At 40.4% G+C, this 22,435-nt stretch overlaps 1 protein-coding gene across 1 annotated transcript in view; it reads right to left on the bottom strand.

Annotated features, from left to right (window-relative positions):
* The window catches only part of atp2b2 (ATPase plasma membrane Ca2+ transporting 2), a gene marked incomplete at its 3' end in the record, with an annotated part of 161,981 nt that extends 142,596 nt beyond the window's left edge, over window positions 1-19,385 (bottom strand). The window contains exon 1 of the mRNA XM_079844967.1: window positions 19,259-19,385. The remainder of the gene's footprint in view (window positions 1-19,258) is intronic.
* Between the last annotated feature and the right edge of the window lie 3,050 nt (window positions 19,386-22,435).

Below are 22,435 nucleotides of genomic sequence, written 5' to 3'. Positions count from 1 at the left end.
TATAGAAACCACCTATAACACCCTAGCAACCACATAGAAATGTCCTAGCAACTGCCTAACAACAGCCTAGTAACCATCCAGAACACCCTAACCACCCTTAACACTCTAGAAATGTCCATAATACCCAAGCAACCACCCAGAACACCATAGAAACCACCTAACAATCACATCCAGAAGACCCTAACCACCCATGGAACTCTAGAAACCACCCATAACACCCTAGCAACTGCCTAGCTACACACTAGAAACCACCCAAAACACTCTAAAAACCACCTATAACACCCTAGTAACCACCCATAAAATTCTAGAATCTACCTATAAGGAACTGCCCATAACACCCTTGCAACTGCCCAGAAACCACCCAGAACACCCTAGAAACCACCTAACATTCACATCCAAAAGACCGTAACCACCCATATAACTCTAGAAACTACCCATAACACCTTAGCAACTGCCTAGCAACATTATAGAAACCACCTATAACACCGTTGCAACCACATAGCAATGCCCTAGTAACTGCCTAGCAACACCCTAGTAACCATCCAGAACAGCCTAACCACCCATAACACCCTAGCAACCACCCAGAACACCCTAGAAACCAATCACATCCAGAAGACCCAAACCACTCATAGACCTCTAGAAACCACCCATAACACCCTAGCAACTGCCTGGCTACACCCTAGAAGCCACCCACAACACTCTAAAAAAACACCTATAACACCCTAGTAACCATCCATAAAATTCTAGAAATCACCAATAACACTGTAGCAACCACATAGCAATGCCCTAGCAACTGCCTAGCAACACCCTAGCAGCCACCCATAACACTCTAGAAACCACCCATATCAACCTAGCAACAGCCTAGCAACCACATGGTGCCAAGCATTGCCAGGGCAAACCCCATTCACATTCTGTACAGAAAAACAAATTAGCTAAAATAATTTCCTCATCAACATTTGAATCGTACTGATCAACTGCAATGAATGTCGACATACGGCAGCGTTAGAATACCTGGAGTAAACTGCACAAGTCATGTGAAGCTCATTTGTGCTACTTGTATGGTGAAATGAACACTAGAAGCAGTAAAACACCAACAGATGTATTCCTTTTCACACAAATTATGATTACAGGGGCAGATTATCGATTAATAAAGACTTGTCAAATGGTTCCTCAAAACACTTTTAGCATAGTGCGAATGCATTTTCACGTTTGCATCACATAGTCATCATCATAGCTCTTTTTCAGTTTCAGTAAATGTGTTATCATCTTAGTTAAAGGGTTAGTTCACCCAAAAATTTAAATAATGTAATTTATTACTCACCCTCATGCTGTTCCACACCCGTAAGACCTCTGTTCATCTTCGAAACACAAATTAAGATATTTGTGTTGAAATCCGATGGCTCAGTGAGGCCTGCATAGCCAGCAATGACATTTCCTCTGTCAAGATCCATTAATGTACTAAAAACATATTTAAATCAGTTCGAACCGTTATGAATCAGCTTATCGAATCAGCGGTTCGGAGCGCCAGAGTCACGTGATTTCAGCAGTTTGCCGGTTTGACACACAATTCATAACGGTTCGAATCTTCATGAAGCAGTGTTTTGAATTCGGCCATCACTAAATAAGTCATTATTTAGTTTTTTTGGCGCACCAAAAATATTCTCGTATTCTTTATAATATTAATATTGAACCACTGTACTCACATGAACTGATTTAAATATGTTTTTAGTACATTAATGGATCTTGAGAGAGAATGTCATTGCTGGCTACGCAGGCCTCACTGAGCCATCGGATTTCAACACAAATATCTTAATTTGTGTTCTAAAGATGAACGAAAGTCTTACGGGTGTGGAACGGCATGAGGGTGAGTTTTTGGGTGAGCTAACCCTTTAACACTATGGGTTAGGTTTAGGTTTAGTGTTTATTTTCACATGCATTCCGAACCACCACGATAAGTACAACAAAAGTTGCCAGATCCACATTCATCTGTTTCAAATCAAACTCAATGTGCTTTTAGTGCCACTCATCGAACATCTCACTTTAAAAGTACCACAAAGCATGAAAGAAGCATCTTAATATGTGACCCTGGACCACAAAACAATTTTTTAATTGACATTTATACATTATCTTAAAGCTGAATAAATAAAATAAATATTTGGCCGAGATACAACTATTTGAAAATCTGGAATCTGAGGGGGCAAAAAAATCTAAATATTGAGAAAATCATCTTTAAAGTTGTCCAAATTAAGTCCTTATAGCATAGTACTACTAAGAAATAGATTTTTGATATATTTACAGTAGGACATTTACAACATATCTTAATGGAACATGATTTTTGGCATACAAGAAAAATTTATAATTTTGACCCATACAATGGGACAAAATTGTGTGGCTGTTGCCACAAATATACCCGCGAGACTTATGGCTGGTTTTGTGCTCCAGGGTCACATACTTTGCAGAAATGGGGCATATTTCCAATGAGCCTATAGGTTGCATAACTGCATTACATAAAAAAAGAGCATCTTTTTCTTTTGTGTTTGACAGAAGGAAGGAAATACGCGTGTTTGGAACCACATGAAGATGAAATTTTAGGGTGAACGCTCGGGTATTTCCATAAACACAATTCAACATCAGATTGCAAAACAGGTTTTCTTTGTCCGCGTGGCAAGTTTTAATTGTGGCGTGATCTCACATCAGGGGAAGTGAATGTGAAGATCTCCCTACAGAGACGGCGCTATTTCTGAAACAAATAGCTGCGGATGAAAGGGTGCCACTGGAAGTCATTTCAGTGTAAAGGGTAAAGAGATTGCGAGCCGCGCTGCCTTTTCTTCCCGAGAGTCCTCCTTTGTCCATGGCGAGAGAGGGTCTTTTGAAGCACGGAGCACGGATCGCTCCGGGGTTGTCAGGCCTTTGCGGAGAGTGCTGGATATTACACGCGATGTCTCTCACATGACCGCACGCAAACCGTGGCTTGAGTGATCGCCCTTTGTTGCCGCCAAGACGTTAATGCAGCCTGTCTCTCAATGCCAGCCTGGTGAAAGAGACTCCAGCACCACTGCATCACTGATCCTTTACCTCGCTGAGGATTCACACCCGAGCTTATGTTCATAAATGACATGCTTACACACGTGAATTTGATCAAATGATGGCAGCGATGCGTTTGCATTCACCATATCTGGAATAGCAGTAGGCCTAATTCCAGTGAAGACAAACGCCATCTAGAGAATAATGTGCCTCCAGATCCTCCTTCTGTTCCAGCATTTCCAATCCATAAAGAAATGATTTACTGACTGCATGAAGCCCAAACCTGAACCCACTAAACAGCGAATTGGATGCCATCATGACCAAAGCAAACAAATTGTTTGCAAATAACGCTTTTTGGCTTTCTCAGTTTGTGTAAATCCACTTGGCGTTCAGAGAATTACAGTATACACGTGTCTAGTACAATTATGTGGTTTTGTTTCATTAATACAGTGTATACTTTTTTCATGATTTACCCCGAAAGAATGGAAGTCAAATGTGATGGGGTACATTGTAACGGGAGGGGCACATTGTTAAATAAAGGCTTAAAATTTTATCTGATATAATCAAAAAAATATCCATGACAAACTAAAAAATGTTGTTGATAAAATACAATTATTAACTTTTTCGAATAAATATACTGCCCTTTTTTGCCATAATTGAAAGCTAACACTCAAGATTCATGTTCTGAACTTGTTTTTGCAATAAATACACCGATAAAGAACCGGCCATTTCAACTTCAACATAATAAACACAGTACTACTCATCTTTCATCTCCTATTGTTCAGATCAGATTGGACGAATCCAAGACACACCAGCATACATGTCAGTGTAAAGGTCCACTCTTCAAAACAACGAAAAAATAGGAAAAAAAACAAAAAAATCCTCCTTTGTTTGCATGAGCGTTTTGAGTTAGAGTAATCAATCATGTCCATTTTCAATGAAATACAGATTCAAATCTAGCCTGACAAGCCAGACCCACATCAAGATGTTGGGTCTGGGAACTCACCATTGGCACCATTGATAAAAAGCTGTCTTTCAAATTCCCTCTGCACGCAATAGCATAGCGCTACAACCAACCAGAGCAACGAAGAAGGTGAAGCGGAGCTAGCTGATCCGGTATCCGGTCGGCAAAACTCAGAACACATCTTCCTTTCTTAAGAATGACTTCAGTGCCGTTCTTTGTTCTTTCCTCAAAGAAAAGCTTAACTCCAAGTCTTCCAGAGTCGTGGCCAAAGCCAATTCGAAAGACCGTTGTTCGCCAGCTTCTTTGTTTACAAGTAGCACGCGAAAACGCAGCAACCGTCATTATGTTAAGCCCGCCCACTGACCTTATACATGATGTGATTGGCCCGACTAGAGTTTGGTTTTTCCAGCTCGCAAGCCAACTTGCTTGTTGGCTAGACGACCCTGGCTGCAAATTACATTTGCTGCCGCTAGGGTGCGTCTAGATTTCTAGGCTAATTCTAATCAGTATTCTGACGATCTCCCCTGTACTTTGGACTCTTCCGCTTAAGTTGAGCCCTCCCAGGTCTTTCTCTTTCAATCCCAGGCTTTCTGGTGACTTATTATATACAGGAAGCGCATTACAGGCTCTGCAAGGTGTCAGTCAAAGCACCCATGGTTTTCGTTGGATAAAGGCAGTCAATGCCTAGTCAATGCCTTGCCAACAAAGGTTTGATTGATGGACGTAGTAACCAATCAAAAGGCATCATCTTGCGCAGTGTACGTAAGCATTATTGGGGAATACAACTCGTGCTTACCGTCTCCATGACACCGAAGCGCCTGCCAGTTTACGCACACACCGCAATGGAGCGCGCAGACTCTATGACTGACACTTCTTATCAACTAAGTTTTTTACACTTTGTAAATTCTGTAAATAGTTGGTTTAGGTTTTCAGTAACTGTATATCCATTATAATTAGCAGTTTATTGCAGCTTTATTTGAATGAAAAATTACTCTTTACAATTACACATTTTCTGAAATAAATGTCCTTTTTGAAAGGACGCCTAGACTTGTCTTGACATAAAAGCTTACAGAAGCTACATTTTAGAGAGAATCATCCTCAGATTTGAATCATAACATGATCAGACATTCAGTTTTATATTTAGGTTATTTTCAGGGCCTTAACATTAAAGTATCATCAATTTTATTTGGGTATGTCGTTTTCAGAAAATTCTCAAAAATAGGGGCGCAAGATAAGGGGTTAACACATTTTTGAGTTTGACAACAAACACACCTCAAAACACAGCTACACAACATAGTTTAATTATAATAAAATTATAATAATTAAGCATTTCTGAACATTGACTCACAGTCTTTATTCACATTTATCTCAATAGAAATCATAAAAGTATGGAATATAATAGCATATTTCTAATAGGGGCACATTGTAACGCAGTGTTACAACATGCCCCAGCTACGCAACAGGGATTTAAACCCGGCTCGTGTCTTCTGCTGGTTAGATCAGCATTAAAGAACATTTATAAAAAAGAATGCATGAAATTGCAATAAAGAAAAAACAATAAAATAAAAATAAAAACAATTAGTTGTTGTTTAAAAGCAGAGGCTCTGTTCTTTATTTTGATATATAGTATGTTCACCATTTTGGGGGCCATTACATTTTTGTGAAAATGATCAAAAATACTGCCGTCTCGCTGGCGAGGAGTTAATAGTCCTAAAAATAGGCTTCATTGTATTTAGTGTCAATATCTTTAGATTTTAGGGTGAAATATGAGCTGGGAAGCTCTTAAATAGATTACTTTTAAGGGATTATTGTAAATACAGTAGCTAAAAATGTCTTTTGTGACAATTATTTTAAAAAAGCATAGAGAAGAAATTAATGCAAATGCTGAAAGACAGCATCATCCTCCTCCTCATCGTGAGCCGAGCAGCGGCGCGCTGCCCTTTAATGCGATGGCTGGGTTCCGTTTCAGAGAGAGCAGATGACATGTCACTTCCTGGCCACACACACACGACTCCTCTCTGTACGGGGACCTCCGCCGGCTGCGCGCAGTCAAAGCCCTCTCAGATGTCCAGCGTGTGCCGTCCACCGCTGCGCCGCCCCGGGGCTCCGTGATGTGCTGACGCTGCATATTGATCTACCGCAGAGGATGTCACCTTTGCTTTGCAGATACGGGCCACATGGGAGGACGCTTACGGTGTCGGGCGGGGCGTGAAATGTCTCTTGGGTTTGCCAGGAAAATCAATTCAATTTGACAAGCGAACTGCATCTAAAGCACGACTCAACTGGACTGATTTTCATCAGTAAAGTCAATGGGAAGAGCACATGATTTATTTACCTTCTGCTTCCATAAATTTTGACTCATTTGACTCAGTCGACATGAATTGCATTGTGGGATGAAGTATTCTATGCAGTGAATGACAGTAAACTGATACCGGTAATGCAGTGCCAGTGAAATCAGTCAAATGTAGAGTCTCTTTGGTTAATGAGGTGGTGTTTTAATGAGTGGGCGGGGCTTGTCTCTAATCATCTGTCAGTCATTCTCCGCACTTAAAGATTGGCATTGGTCAAAAAGCATGACGGGGCGTCTGTCCATCCTGACGTATTGATCCAGAGTCTGACTATGCAAACATGACCCAGAGCTGCGCTCAGTCTCATCTGTGCTTGTGTCAAAGCACGCACACACATCAGCCATAACACATGAAATATTAAAGAGGGTGTCCGAGCTATATCTGGTTCTCCTGACTCTATTTAACTCCATGAATCTGCACATGTAGTTCAGAAGCCGCACCACTAGAGATTTGATTACTACATTTACTCAGCCCAGCATGGCTCAGATATTTTACCTTCAGCATAAACAGCGTATTGCTTTGATTTACACTTTGTGTGAACAGAATCTATGCACTATTTACATTCAACCTTTTTTGCCTTAAATACACTATATTGCCAAAAGTTTTGGGACGTCTGCCTCTACATGCACATGAACTTTAATGACATCCCATTCTTAATCCGTAGGGTTTAATATGGAGTTGGCCCACCCTTTGCAGCTATAACAGCTTCAAATCTTCTGGGAAGGCTTTCCACAAGATTTAGGAGTGTGTATATGGGAATCTTTGACCATTCTTCTAGAAGGTAATTTATGAGGTCAGGCACTGATGTTGGATGAGAAGGCCTGGCTTGCAGTCTCCGCTCTAATTCATCCCAAAGGTGTTCTATCGAGTTGAGGTCAGGACTCAGTGTGCAGCCAGTCCAGTTCCTCCACACCAAACTCGCTCATCCATGTCTTTATGGACTTTGCTTTGTGCACTGGTGTGCAGTCATGTTGGAACAGGAAGGGGCCATCCCCAAACTGTTCCCACAAAGTTGTCCAAAATGTCTTGGTATGCTGAAGTATTAAGAGTTCCATTCACTGAAACTAAGGGGCCAAGCCCAACCTCTGAAAAACAACCCTACACTATAATCCCCTCCACCAAACTTTACACTTAGCACAATGCAGTCAGGCAAGTACCGTTCTCCTGGCAACCACCAAACCCAGACTCGTCCATGGGATTCCCAGACAGAGAAGCGTGATTGGTCACTCCAGAGAACACGTCTCCACTGCCCTAGAGTCCAGTGGTGGCGTGCTTTACACCCCTGCATCCCACGCTTTGCATTGCACTTGGTGATGTAAGGCTTGGATGAGCTGCTCGGCCATGGAAACCCATTCCATGAAGCTCTCTACGCACTGTTCTTGAACTAATCTGAAGACCACACGAAGTTTGGAGGTCTGTAGCTATTGACTCTGAAGAAAGTTGGCGACTTCTCCGCACTGTGCGCCTCAGTTATAAAACATTGTTATAATACCACTAACAGTTGACTGTGGAATATTTAGTAGTGAGGAAATTTCACAAATGGTCTTATTGCACAGGGGGCAGCCTATCACGGTACCACGTTTGAATTCACTGAGCTCCTGAGAGCGACCCATTCTTTCACAAATGTTTGTAGAAGCGTCTGCATGCCTAGTGCTTGATTTTATACACCTGTGGCCATGGAAGAGATTTGAACACCTGAATTCAATGATTTGGAGGGGCGTCCCAATACTTTTGGCAATATAGTGTACACTCACCTAAAGGATTATTAGGAACACCTGTTCAATTTCTCATTAATGCAATTATCTAATCAACCAATCACATGGCAGTTGCTTCAATGCATTTAGGGGTGTGGTCCTGGTCAAGACAATCTCCTGAACTCCAAACTGAATGTCAGAATGGGAAAGAAAGGTGATTTAAGCAATTTTGAGCGTAGCATGGTTGTTGGTGCCAGACGGGCCGGTCTGAGTATTTCACAACCATTTCTAGGGTTTACAAAGAATGGTGTGAAAAGGGAAAAACATCCAGTATGCGGCAGTCCTGTGGGCGAAAATGCCTTGTTGATGCTAGAGGTCAGAGGAGAATGGGCCGACTGAATCAAGCTGATAGAAGAGCAACTTTGACTGAAATAAACACTCGTTACAACCGAGGTATGCAGCAAAGCATTTGTGAAGCCACAACACGCACAACCTTGAGGCGGATGGGCTACAACAGCAGAAGACCCCACCGGGTACCACTCATCTCCACTACAAATAGGAAAAAGAGGCTACAATTTGCACAAGCTCACCAAAATTGGACAGTTGAAGACTGGAAAAATGTTGCCTGGTCTGATGAGTCTCGATTTCTGTTGAGACATTCAGATGGTAGAGTCAGAATTTGGCGTAAACAGAATGAGAACATGGATCCATCATGCCTTGTTACCACTGTGCAGGCTGGTGGTGGTGGTGTAATGGTGTGGGGGATGTTTTCTTGGCACATTTAAGGCCCCTTAGTGCCAATTAGGCATCGTTTAAATGCCATGGCCTACCTAAGCATTGTTTCTGACCATGTCCATCCCTTTATGACCACCATGTACCCATCCTCTGATGGCTTCTTCCAGCAGGATATTGCACCATGTCACAAAGCTCGAATAATTTCAAATTGGTTTCTTGAACATGACAATGAGTTCACTGTACTAAAATGGCCCCCACAGTCACCAGATCTCAACCCAATAGAGCATCTTTGGGATGTGGTGGAACGGGAGCTTCGTGCCCTGGATGTGCATCCCACAAATCTCCATCAACTGCAAGATGCTATCCTATCAATATGGGCCAACATTTCTAAAGAATGCTTTCAGCACCTTGTTGAATCAATGCCACGTTGAATTAAGGCAGTTCTGAAGGCAAAAGGGGGTCAAACACAGTATTAGTATGGTGTTCCTAATAATCCTTTAGGTGAGTGTATATGAACAAGATGTTGTACAGAGCCATGATTGGATGAGAAGCCATTTGCTTGTGGGAAAAGTAAATCAAATGCCAGTGATTAAACTGTAAATCACTATCAATAAAAACATCTGCCAAATGCATAAATATAAATCTTTATGTGCACAGTTCTTGCAATGCAAAGTTTTCAATGTGGCTCGGTTCATTTAATTTCTTCTCACTGCCGTGTGGCTCCACAATAAGGACAGCTGTTCAGACGCCATTAAGAAAGTATTATACAACAGCTGCGTGAATCATATTTCATTATGTGAGTCATGTGTTATAAAAGATAAATGATTTATGGCAGTTTAAGGCAGATTAGCCCATTTTCAGAGCAGTAATGCAGATTAATTACAGACTAACAGGACAACTACTGTACTGTACTGTACTGTACTTACTGTACAAACAAAATAAACCCTAAAATAAAAAATAAAAAACGACACAAAGTACAGGTAAACAGCTGTGAAAAACCCATACAGAAAATTCCTTCATTCTCCTCCTCCTTCACTTTAAAGGGGTCATGAATTGATTCATCAAAGTCCCATTGATCTTTGACATGTAAGAGGTTATTGTACTATAAAAACATCCTGTACATTTCAGAACTCTTTTATTGAAAGCAAGCTGCCAAAATGACTCGTTTCGAATTTTCGACGCCCACTTCTACATCACTGTCTCTTTAGCCCCACCCACTGATCGGAGCATGCCATGTAGAGGTAAATATGAGAGAGACTCAAGCACAGGATTCCGATAGAGACGCCTCTAAGGATTACAGGACGTTTTGAAGTGGAAAGTTCACAGTCTTTGCGTTGCCATTCTTGTGATCCTAACATTTAAATGAATTACTTTTACAGTTCCAGATCGTGTCAGTAGGACACTGTTCATGTGTTCACTTCATTTTACTGCAGATTCTTTTTTAAACAAGACACAGTTTGATGCAGAGAGACAGAAAATAAAAGATGGTGCAGTAACGACTACATTGGATCCAACAGTTTAATAAATATGAATAAAGATGATTATCCTTGGTAACTGAGGTGTAGGTTCGTTTTCTTCTGATTCAGGGTCAGACTCAATGGCTGAATAACAGTGGCCATTTACTTCCAAGTCTTGAATGTGGCACGTCTATCAAAACGTGTTTAAAAAAGAGGATAGAAAATATCTTATTACTTCTAAATTAGGATGTAAAAATCTTGCTATCATTATAAGTGGACATTATAAATGAGAACATTATAAATGTTTTAAAAAAAATGCAGTTAATGGCCCTTTTAATCAATGTTTGGTAAGCTGCTTTGAAACCACAAAGTTACTTATAATTTAAAGTAGTTCAACTCCACCCAAGTGAAAAAGAAATATACCAAAATGTATTTGAAATACATTTATTTTATATTATATTTGATTGTGCTAAAGTAGAACTATTGCAAGTATACTTTAGGTACACTTTAAAAATCTTGTATTTAAAGGGGATGTCTAATGCTATTTCATGCATTCTGACTTACTGTATTTACACTGTTAAAGAGTTGATTCTCATGCTAAACATGAACAAAAATGTCCAAAAACGAGTTGGACGTATGCCGGAGTATTTCTGTGCCAAATACACTTCTTCAGGATTCAAACAAGTTTCGGAAAGTTTTTTTCGAGTATGGCCCAATATGACATGATAAAGGGCGGAATTCCTTGTATGGGCACCTCTCCAGGATGAGCACCAGTGTTGCCACAGTTCTTAAGTTATCTCATAACTTAACATAACAATCTGATTACTCCTTTAAAAAGTAACTTAGTTATTTTACAGATTACTTGATTTTAAAAGGAACTAAGTTAGATTACAAGTTACTTTATTAGTTACATTCAGCAGTTTCCGACAACACCCCTGCCGCCTCAACATAGAAACGACAACCGTTTTTGCCAACACTCACTTTAAGTGCATTTTTAACAGTAACGTCAACAATGTATCTCCTAACAATTTAAGTTGAAATTAAAAAATATTTCCTGAAAAAAGTCTTTCTTGACTTCACTTAATATAAATACTCTCCCCGAGACGCAAGAAGAAAGCAAAAATATATATTTTTACTAAGGAAAATGACTAAAATAGTAACTCACAGTGACTTGGATAAATTACTTTAATCTGATTACTGGTTTGGAAATAGTAACGCGTTAGATTACTCGTTACTGGAAAAAAGTAGTCAGATTAGAGTAACGCATTACTAAGAAATGCATTACTGGCATCACTGATGAGCACACACACACACACACACACATCAACCAGAGCGAGAGCAAGGGCCCATCAACGAGCTTCGTTCGGGTTACGAGAGCCGTCGCGCCGCTGGCATTGTGTTTTCCACAAAATCAACATTGTCACTAAAGAAGTGTGTTTCTGGTGTAAGGGAAAGATCACCTTGTTCAGCTTCCTAAATAACTCCGCGTTTAGGGAACAGTGGATGCAGTTTGTGTTTCCGGAGTTCTGCAAGTGTGTGTGTTTGTTCCCGGTCATGAGTGGAAACCGCAGGCTGTGAGTGAAACTGCGAGTCAAATGTGTGTTTTGTTGGCAATCGGCGCATAAGTGCATATAATGTGAACAACACCAACGTATAGTTTGAGAGTTATCAAGGGATAATGTCATGATGTATTTTGTATGTGTGTGTGTGTGTGTGTGTGTGTGTGTGCTTGTGACTCTTTAGCTCCGCCCACTGCACACCTCCACGAGTTTGGCTATTTTCGGAAAGAATCGGTATAGCGTATCTGTCTTTAATAAATATGATCAAATGTGCATTGTGCAATAATGAAGTATTCCAAATAAAGTTACATTTTCAGTAAATCTCAAGCGATATGTCAGTAAACATATTAATGGATTTTTAGTATACTTTGTATGAAATAAACCTATTTTAAATACATTTTGGTATAATTTTTTCCCACTAGGGCAGTCATGAGTGGTTTACTTAGAAGTGCATTTGTTTTTAAATATTTTGTATTGTTTGCTAAAATGAATGGTCTGTACAAACTGAATGAGACTTTCCCAACGAGTGAGAGAGGACAGTAAAAGAGAGCTTGTTTTTTATTGCCTCGGGTTGTTTGGCTGAAAAGCTGCGGGAAGAACTCAATGTGACAAAAACAACAATGTGGAGTTTTGTCATGTTTCACCATTATAAAAAGTAGCCTGTTACTGTAAACACTAAAAACAGCTAAACTACACACACACAACCAAACATGATGTCCAAACATCTACATGACTTTAATGTGCCAAACTAGAGCTGAACGCAAATGTTCTGACTTCTGAACTGAATCACCAGAGAAAACGTGTATGAAAGGTTTGCAGATGAATGTGAGGTTGATGATAAGTGAAGAATAGCACACCTGAAAAAGCAGATCTCACCACCACAATGCTAGGATATTACTGTACTCTTAAAAATAAAGTTTCAATGGGGTTTTCGTAACAATGCAGACCTTTCAGAGATCAGTACCTAAAAGAATAATTTTTTTCTTAATGTGATGAACATTTTAAAGTGCCCCTATTATTCCCTTTCATGTAGTGTGTAATAGAGCTGTTTGCGAATGTCAAAGTTTCGCAGATCAAAGTGCAGATAAACGGAGTGGTAACTCTTTACAAAACGGGTGCACTAACATGCATTAATTCATGCTTAACTAATGTAAAGATAATTATGTGTTAATGTATGACTCATGAAGAACTAAACCATTTATTCATGATTACTGCATCATCAACTAGTGAAGATTCTATATGATTAATAGATTAATTAATATATGAATTGTTAATAGTCATGTGCCTCAACAAGTAAAGTCATAACATAATGATGCCTTTGCAAATCATTAGCTAATGATTAATTAAAGCAGACAACTGGAAGTTGAAGTACATAGCTTTGACCATTTTGGTAATTAATATATGAATTTACATTATTAGTTAATTTAACATGTTATTAGGGAATTAAAACACAATGACACATTTAATTAAAAGCAATTCATATATTAAATAATCTATGATTATATTTTGATAATAATTTCAGTTATTTTCGAAATTAATGTAGAAACAATTTAAAGACAGCAAATTTTAAATATTTGTTGTAATGGCATCTTTTTATGAAGGAGGCCAGTATCACTGATGTCTCGAAACATTAATGGCGTTACATTACAGTATAACTGAAAGCTACCAATGTCAACATTTATTAGGCTTTAAAAAATAACAACTTTTAATTTAATTGAACTTTAAACAATCTTTACATAAACCCATTATAATAAATGTTATATTTACCCATAGTCTTCCCTGTTAGACATAGTCTACACAGAAATTGAATAAAGTTATCAAACACCTTTTTTAACTGCATAAATTATAAATGAAATCTAGATTAATCATCTTTAAAGCTACAATTTTCTCTGTTCCCGTTATTCTTTGATGAACATTAATGACAGGCATCATCAGTGCTGCTGACACTTTAAGATTAGCCGCTGCCGAACATGACGCGGATCTCACGTGCTGTCCCGCGCATCTAATTTTCTCGTTATTTAACGTTATTTAACTAAATTAAGAATCCTATTATGAGAATACTCGACAAAACTGGCATTTTGGCAACATTCTCTGTGTTTTTGTTATTGTTTGTTCAAGAGCGATGTGTGCACGAGACTGGCGCCCGCGCTGTGTGTGTGTCAGGGTAAAGAGGGTTATGTCCCTCGATTAGCTCCCTAGGTGGTAAATCAGTATATCGTGTACATGAATCTGGCCGACACCTGATCAGCGCCCTGACTACTGAACTAGGGATCTGATAGAGACGCACCCACACAGACAGGACATTGACATACAGCGCATTCTCTTGTGTCTTGTCGCACTCAGATGGTTTAAAAGCATTTATATGAATAAGAGCGTGATCATATAATGTAACCCTGGGCAAAAATGGATATAAAAACGGTCGCTGCTTTAAATAATTTAATTTGTTAAACTGAAAAAAATTATCGCCCACGTTAACGCGTAAATTTGCCCAGCACTAGTTAAAACCCATGCCATAACTGTTCGTATCACTTTTTGTCACGAGCTGAGATTCAGATATGCTAATAATGAGCATTTGCTTTCTGACCAATCAGAGCAGAGCAGCTCTCAGAGAGGTAGGGTTTAGAGAGACTGAATCCTTGATAGAAGCGTTTCAGGCTCCATCCACACGGAGACGCGTTTAGCTGTATACGTAAAAAATTTGTACCGTATCAGCGTTTTTCCACACCGATCCAGCGTTTTGGGAGCATAAAATTCCAGAGTGGATAAATCTGAAAACGACATCTTTGCGTTTTCGTGTGTGAAGCTAATCCGTATATTTTGTGAAATGGTGATGTCATCACACCACGTCCCGCGCGGGAAAGACTAGAAGGGATACAACTATGTGCACTGGGCATGCGCACATCAATATTGCGTCATTTAATTACTGTATTTGCATTATTGCAAGGGTAGGTTTAGGTTGTAGGCATTAATACAACACATCTGGTAAGTATTTATTTATTGTTATATTAGTGTGAGATTTTGCCTCACTTCCTACCATTGCTGTACCCCTTCTAGCCACAACTCTTCTTCTCCGTTTTTAGTTCATTTCTGTGACATAATTACAGCACCACACCCTGGTCTGGCATGTATACTACATCGTTTTGAGTCGTTTTCATTTCTCTCGTGTGTACGCAGATATTTCTTGAAACGAGAAAAAAAAAAGATTGGACAGGGAAAGCTCTGGCTTCGCGTGGACGGAGCCTCAGACACAGAGAAAAGAGCTGATGCTGCAGTGGATATTATGAGAAAATTAAAGTGGTTTTGACCTCGGATGCTCTCAGAGCGTTTGGCATGGTAATGGATATGACAATGTTGGTATGTTTGTTCTTGGCGAAATAGATCTGCTACACTGCTGCTGCAAGTACAGGACTTGCTACTGCCAATTAGAGGATGGATACCCGACCCGAGCCCGATGGGACCCGTCGGTAACCGACGGGCCGGGTTCGGACAGATATTTCGAAATAATGTTCGGGTTCAGGTCAGGCTCGGTCATGTCAGCACGATAAGGCAATGAACATCTGAAATTTAAAACAGCTTATTATGTAGGTAGCCAATGGGCCTGTTTAACTTGATGCAAAGGTATGTTTTTGTGATTAAAATAAATTAAAAATATTAATTTGTTTATGTAGCTGTGACAATGCGCAACCAGCGCGCAACACATGCATGCATATTGCATATTAGGTTACATGTGGCCGCAACTTCAGCGCTGCTGGCAGGAGCATCGAGAAGAGGACAGCCTTGAAGCCATCCACAGTTGATGCAATCTTTTTTCTGCATAAAAACCTGGATTAGCCTAAACTTTGATGGATGGATTATGTAAATAGATCCCATGTTGCAGTTTAGTAGCCATACAGTTTTCGAGAAAAATGGTAAGAGTGATTTTCATTTCAATAAGCTGCATTTGTGTTACGTTAATGTTTTATTCTGTTAGCTTGGGCCATTTTTGGTAGACCTTTGTTCATTTAATTTCGATTGGCTATTTGATTGGGCCCCGTTAACATGTGTAGCCTATTTGTTTCCCCGTCTGCGCGCTGATGTACTCATCTTTAATAATTTCAGAATGCCTTCCTACAGTTGCTTAATAAAAGCGGGCTTTCCACACGAACAAACATACATGTGTCATTAGTATGAGAAAAAAAAATAGATTCGGGCTCGGACATAAATATCTTAATGCCTGTCGGGCTCGGGACGGGTTCGGTTACTGCTCTGTCAGACGCTGGCTGGGCTCGGACAGAAAAATGCGGCCCAATCCGTACTCTACTGCCAATAGACACACAACACGCTGTGAGCGAGTAAGATATGCTGCTGCTGCACAATATAGCATACATGAATGACCCGTAGCAGATCTATACAGGTGGAGCTGGGGAAGGTGGAGGGTTTCTGAAAGCTGCTACAGAAAACACTGACCAAGTATTTGAAGGATGAGTAGCGAGCTCATTGGCTACTGATAAAGCAGGGACCAATCAGCTGTGCCCTATAGAGAATGATGAGATTGCAAGCAGATTGAGTTAAGGAGCCTTCATGGAAACATCAATGTCAATAAAGAACTTTTGTATGCAGTTTCTATGTTGTTCTGAGGGGTTTTTAGTTGTTAGGCTGGTTTTTAGGTGAGGTTTCTTCCAGTCTAGTCTGAATGTCTGTGATGTTTCTAGATGACAATACACACTTAATTTTAACACAAATGAGCACTAGGGAACGTTCTCAGAACTTTACAACTTCAGAACGTTCTGGCAAGTACTGTTGTCAAAAATATTGATATTTCGATATGTATCGATACTGAAATATCTGACATATACTCCTTTTAGACCCACTTTATATTAGGTGGCCTTTACTATGTACTAACATTTTAATTAAAAATTTGATACAATGCACTTATTGTGTACATACATGTTTTTACATTGTACTTACATTTAAAAAAATACCTGCATGTAATTACATCTGTAATTAATTTCTGTAGTTACATTTGTAATTACACAGTTGACACTTCCCTTACACCTAACCCTACCCTTAAACTTACCCATACCACCACACCTGTCCCTAACCCTACCCGTATCCCACCTCAATATTAGCAAAAGTGTTTTTCAATACAATATGAACACAGTAAGTACATTGTACTTATTTTTTGATGTAAGTACATAGTAGTTAAGGCCACCATATAAAAATTGGGGCCGCACCCGCCTCCTCTCATTCACTCTGGTTAAATAGTGTTGGTGTGACGGGTCTGAATTTCATGCGGGATTGCGCATAATTCTACTCATTCCCGCAGATTTTGCGCTCACATCTGAAGAGCACACACATTCAGTAATAAAGCTGCCTCTGACATACAAGTGCCAAAAAGAGCTGTAATTGATCAACACTGAAAAAAGCTTAAAAGCTTGATCATATAAAGTGATCTCTTTAGAAGAAATGTTTGATTGCCTAGAGTTTCAGTAGATAGACAAAAAAAGAAATAATATAAAAAATATCTATTTGATAGTATATGCAGCGTTTTTTCCCCATGGTATCGAAAATGGTATCGAATATCAATACTTTTCTAGGTACCGTATCGAAGTTAGAAATTCCAAATTCTAGTGTTAGAAAAACACTACTGGCAAGGTTCTCTCAAAGTTATGAACAAACGTTCTTATCTTTAACTCTCTCCCCGCCATTGACGGAAATGTCTGGCTTTCCGTGTTTTCACTGTTATACTGTTAGGGGCGCTATTACGCATCTTCTGAAAGAGTACAGAATCTCCAGATTAAAACACAGGCGAAGAAGAAGTAGAAACAAGCAATATCATTATCATATGCATACGCAAAATAACGCGATCATCAACATTAAACAGCATATAAATCAAAACTGCTTAAAATGTCGCACCAGGACGAGATATAGGACTGTGAAGCTTTGGGGTGTTGATGGACTCCACCTATCCATCTGCTGTCTTTCATCATCGCTCTAAATCCAGTCTTTTTGCAAAAACATGATTTTCTCAGCTTTTTGCTCAACATGTTGCTTACGCACATTCAAGTGTTGATAAAAAAAAGAATGCATGAAGCTAAAATAAAACTCTTTTTTTTTTAAGCATATATCTTTCTTTTGATATATTGCATGTTCAGATATTCATACAACAAATTGAAAATATTGTGAAAATGATCAAAAATGCTGGCAGGAAAAGAGTTGCAAGCAAATGGAACCTAATTGTAAAGTGTTATAGATTTTATTTTACAAAATAACATTACAACAGTAACTTGTGCCTGCAGTAGTGAAGCACGTCTTAGTGAATAGCAGGTTTATTAGCATTGAAAGGCAGTAGTTCACAACCCCCCCGCCCCTCCACCCAAAACCCTGCAGTCCCGGAGCTAATGATTAATACTGTACTCTATGCACACACACAAAGACAAGCTGTGAATAAAAGAGAAAAAGATCCCTCCAGGACAACGCAAAGCATTTGACCTCATGCGTGGCGCGCTCACTCCGTGTGACAGACGATCCAACACCGCAGGGCTGCACTTATGTCTGTCATAACCCAGCTGTGGGCTCGTGAACGTCCGGCACATGTGCGCGGGGATGACGCATCAGAATGCAACATGCACTGACCCGATCCCCTACAGATACAATCATACACCCCCACACGCGGCGGTAATGAGCGAGCCTCTCGCTGCCGGCATGATGAAGGACGATCCACAGCAGCAACAGTCAACTTCTGCAGTAATTACAGCAGACACACAGTTCCAGCTGAGGCACTGTGCACATGCCACCTAAAACGTTGAGCATGTAGCCGTCCGTAACTTATAGAACCTTTGTAAATACATAAATCGGGTTAGCTGATTTGATTTCAAATATATAATGATTACTAAATAAAAAAATATAAAATATAAAACAAGTATACTCTGTAATAGTACAGCTATGAAACGCTGACATATAAATGAGGATCTGCTGTCAATGTCACTAGAGATCCCCCTCGTGTTCTTACCTAACGCATCCAAAAACACTCTTTTTGTCGCAGTGAAGCTACTACTCTGGAGGTCACCGCCACAAGACGATCTGAGAAAGCTACATCCACGCAACAAACTTTACACTGGCTGACTCATTCCGGTCGGACTCAACAGCCTGACACCGTGTCGGAAACCGTCCCCGCCGCCACTCAGCAGCTAAATCTGTCCGTGAGGGCACCCATGCAAGAGAGCTTTGACATAATCCCATTCAACTGTAACTGGAGCTTCCAATGGAGAAAAAACAGCCGTGACACCGGTCAGGAGCTCTGTGGGCTCATTTAAGACACCGCGTGAAACCTAATGCGTCCCCACCTGCCAGCGTTCCAACCTTCTGCATGTGAAGGACACATGCGCTTCAGCACAGCTGCTCCATGTCCCTGCACACCACACCAAAGATTGCCAACGCAAACGTGCATTAACTATAAAATGAAGCGGCTCTAGTAGTATAGGTGAGTTTTACTTACTGAACTAGAAGATCATGTCAAATCCACAATGCCACGAGTCACAGAGAAGAGTAATCACCCTTCAGCATCTGTACTGAGAGACACGCACACAGCCTCAACCATACTACACAGTACACAACACACTGTCGGAGAGAGAGAGAGAGAGAGAGAGAGAGAGAGAGAGAGAGAGAGAGAGAGAGAGAGAGAGAGAGAGAGAGAGAGAGAGAGAGGTGAAGGGAGGGGTGAACCCTGCAGAACACACAGAAAGAGAGAGAGAAGCATAAAGACATAGATAGATAGATAGATAGATAGATAGATAGATAGATAGATAGATAGATAGATAGATAGATAGATAGATAGATAGATAGATAGATAGATAGATAGATAGATAGATAGATAGATAGATAGATAGATAGATAGATGGATGGATGGATGGATGGATGGATGGATGGATGGATGGATGGATGGATGGATGGATGGATGGATGGATGGATGGATGGATGGATGGATGATGGACGGATGGACGGACGGACGGATGGATGGATGGAGGGATGGATGGAGGGACGGACGGACGGACGGACAGACAGACAGACAGACAGACAGATAGATAGATAGATAGATGGAGGGATGGATAAATGGACGGACGGACGGACGGACGGACAGACAGACAGACAGATAGATAGACGGAGGGATGGATAAATGGATGGATAAATGGATGGATAAATGGACGGACGGACGGACGGACGGACGGACGGACGGACGGACGGACGGACGGACGGACGGACGGACGGACGGACGGACGGACAGACAGACAGACAGACAGACAGACAGACAGACAGACAGACAGACAGACAGACAGACAGACAGATAGATAGAGTGATGGATGGATAAATAGACAGACACATGATAGATGGATGGAGGGATGGATAAATGGATGAATAGACAGACAGACAGACAGACAGACAGACAGATAGATAGACAGATAGATAGATAGATAGATAGATAGATAGATAGATAGATAGATAGATAGATAGATAGATAGATAGATAGATAGATAGATAGATAGATAGATAGATAGATAGATAGATAGATAGATAGATAGATAGATAGATAGATAGACAGACAGACGGACGGACGGACGGACGGACGGACAGACAGATAAATAGATAGATAGATAGATAGATAGAGGGAGGGATGGATGGATGGATATATGGATGGAGGGATGGATAAATGGATGAATAGATAGATAGATAGATAGATGAATAGATAGATAGATAGATAGATAGATAGATAGATAGATAGATAGATAGATAGATAGATAGATAGATAGATAGATAGATAGATAGATAGATAGATAGATGGATGGACGGACGGACGGACGGACGGACGGACGGACGGACGGACGGACGGACGGACGGACGGACGGACGGACGGACGGGTGGGTGGATGGATGGATGGATGGATGGGAGGTAAAGCTGGAACACAAACAGAGCTTCACTTCAGTCACGCTCACAGATGTTTTGATACACACTTCCTCACGGGACGCAAGTCCTGCATGAGCCAATCCCACACAACCACTTACAGGTGTTTACGTCACATTTGTCGAATTTACCACTGATTCACCAGCCGGTAAGAGTCGTGAGGATGCAGAATATGCGCTGGATGTCGAAGAACTGTTGTAAATTATATTTTTGGCAAAAATAACCCATTTAACAATGATCTCAGACCTGTATGCTGCTCCAGCACATGCCAATATACAGTATGTGATTAACTGAACAATTCTTTGGCAATTGTGTAACTGATTCATTCTGTGTGTAACTGACAGTCCTATAGTTTATCTTGAAACATTCAGAGAGCCTTCTGTCTGAGCATCAGAACACACTGATCATGTCCTCATGACCCTCACCACATACAGGATGAGTGTGAGCTCTGCTGCAGGACAGATGGAGTATGTGCCTGTGAATTGGGACGCCCCCGCATATCAATGCTGCAGTGCAGCAAAGCCCACGGCTCACCGATACAGAGAGGACAGACTCAAACCCGTGTGTGTGGCGTCAGCACCACGGCTCAGCGTGTCCGTGCATGTGTTAAAAGCAATGTCAACAGCTGCGCAAAACACTGACCTCTAAGCTACGCATCCACATTTCAAACAGTTAAAGAGCATGAAAGCCCACACACAATACTCAGATCTCAAAATCGACCAATGTCTTTATTCAGAGGCCATAACAATACTTAAAAAGAAGTGCTCAATTAGGCCAAGACTCAAGCAGAGGTTTAGAGGTAGCAAAAAGGTAACGTTTTCTAACATTTTCATTAAGTTATGAAAGCGTTATCTTGGAATGTTCTCTGAACGTTCAAAACATCCAGGTTTTAAAAACGTAATGCGAACGTTAAGGGGAACATTCCATTTTATCAAACATTATGAGAACGTTACTTTTGAATGTTATCTGAAAGTAAGTACTAAGATTTAAAAAATGATTAGACAAACATTCAACTAAAACATTTCAGAAAAAAATGCCCCATGAACGATGTATAAGCAATGTTTTTGCACTACGTTTTGAGAACGTTATTAAAGACCAGGGCTGCATTTCCCGATAACGTTGTCTCTTAGCGCGCTACGAAGACTCTAAAGGTATAACTTAACTAAAGGTATACCATTTCTAGGTGTGTTCCTCGAACTATACCTTAGGAGGTTACTTAAGGTAAACCTTCTTAAGTGCGACGTTAGCAGGTGCTGTCCGTGGCGGCGGTGCTGAAGTGGCTTATATCGATAGCTCAAGAATCGATTATTTACTCTATGCAGGGGTTGTTTCACTGCTTTATGCGAATTTTTTATATTTTATTTTTTTTTATAAAAGAAGCACTTCAGAAATAGTTGAACTTGCAAACTAAATTTTATATAATTCTGACATGAGTACGCGAACCAGCAATTTCATGCTCAACCGCATCATGCGTCAACCCGCTACACTAACTGGCAGTATGCCTTCACTGGCATTTGAAAGAGTCGTTTATATTATTACAATATATTTTCCATAGTGTGTTAATTTACTCCACAATCAGGGATGATTGCCCAGCAGCTGCATTACATTATTGTGTAAATAACTAATTTCTGTTACTGAATGAACGCACCGCCACCCCGAGGTGTTACTCAGCCCATATCCATCCCCAACCACCTCCAGAAAACTCCCCACGGCATAA

Source organism: Gobio gobio (genome assembly GCF_949357685.1).
Source record: "Gobio gobio genome assembly, chromosome: 19".
Taxonomy (NCBI): Eukaryota; Metazoa; Chordata; class Actinopteri; order Cypriniformes; family Gobionidae; genus Gobio; species Gobio gobio.
This window is presented reverse-complemented; position numbering and strand designations above follow the sequence as displayed.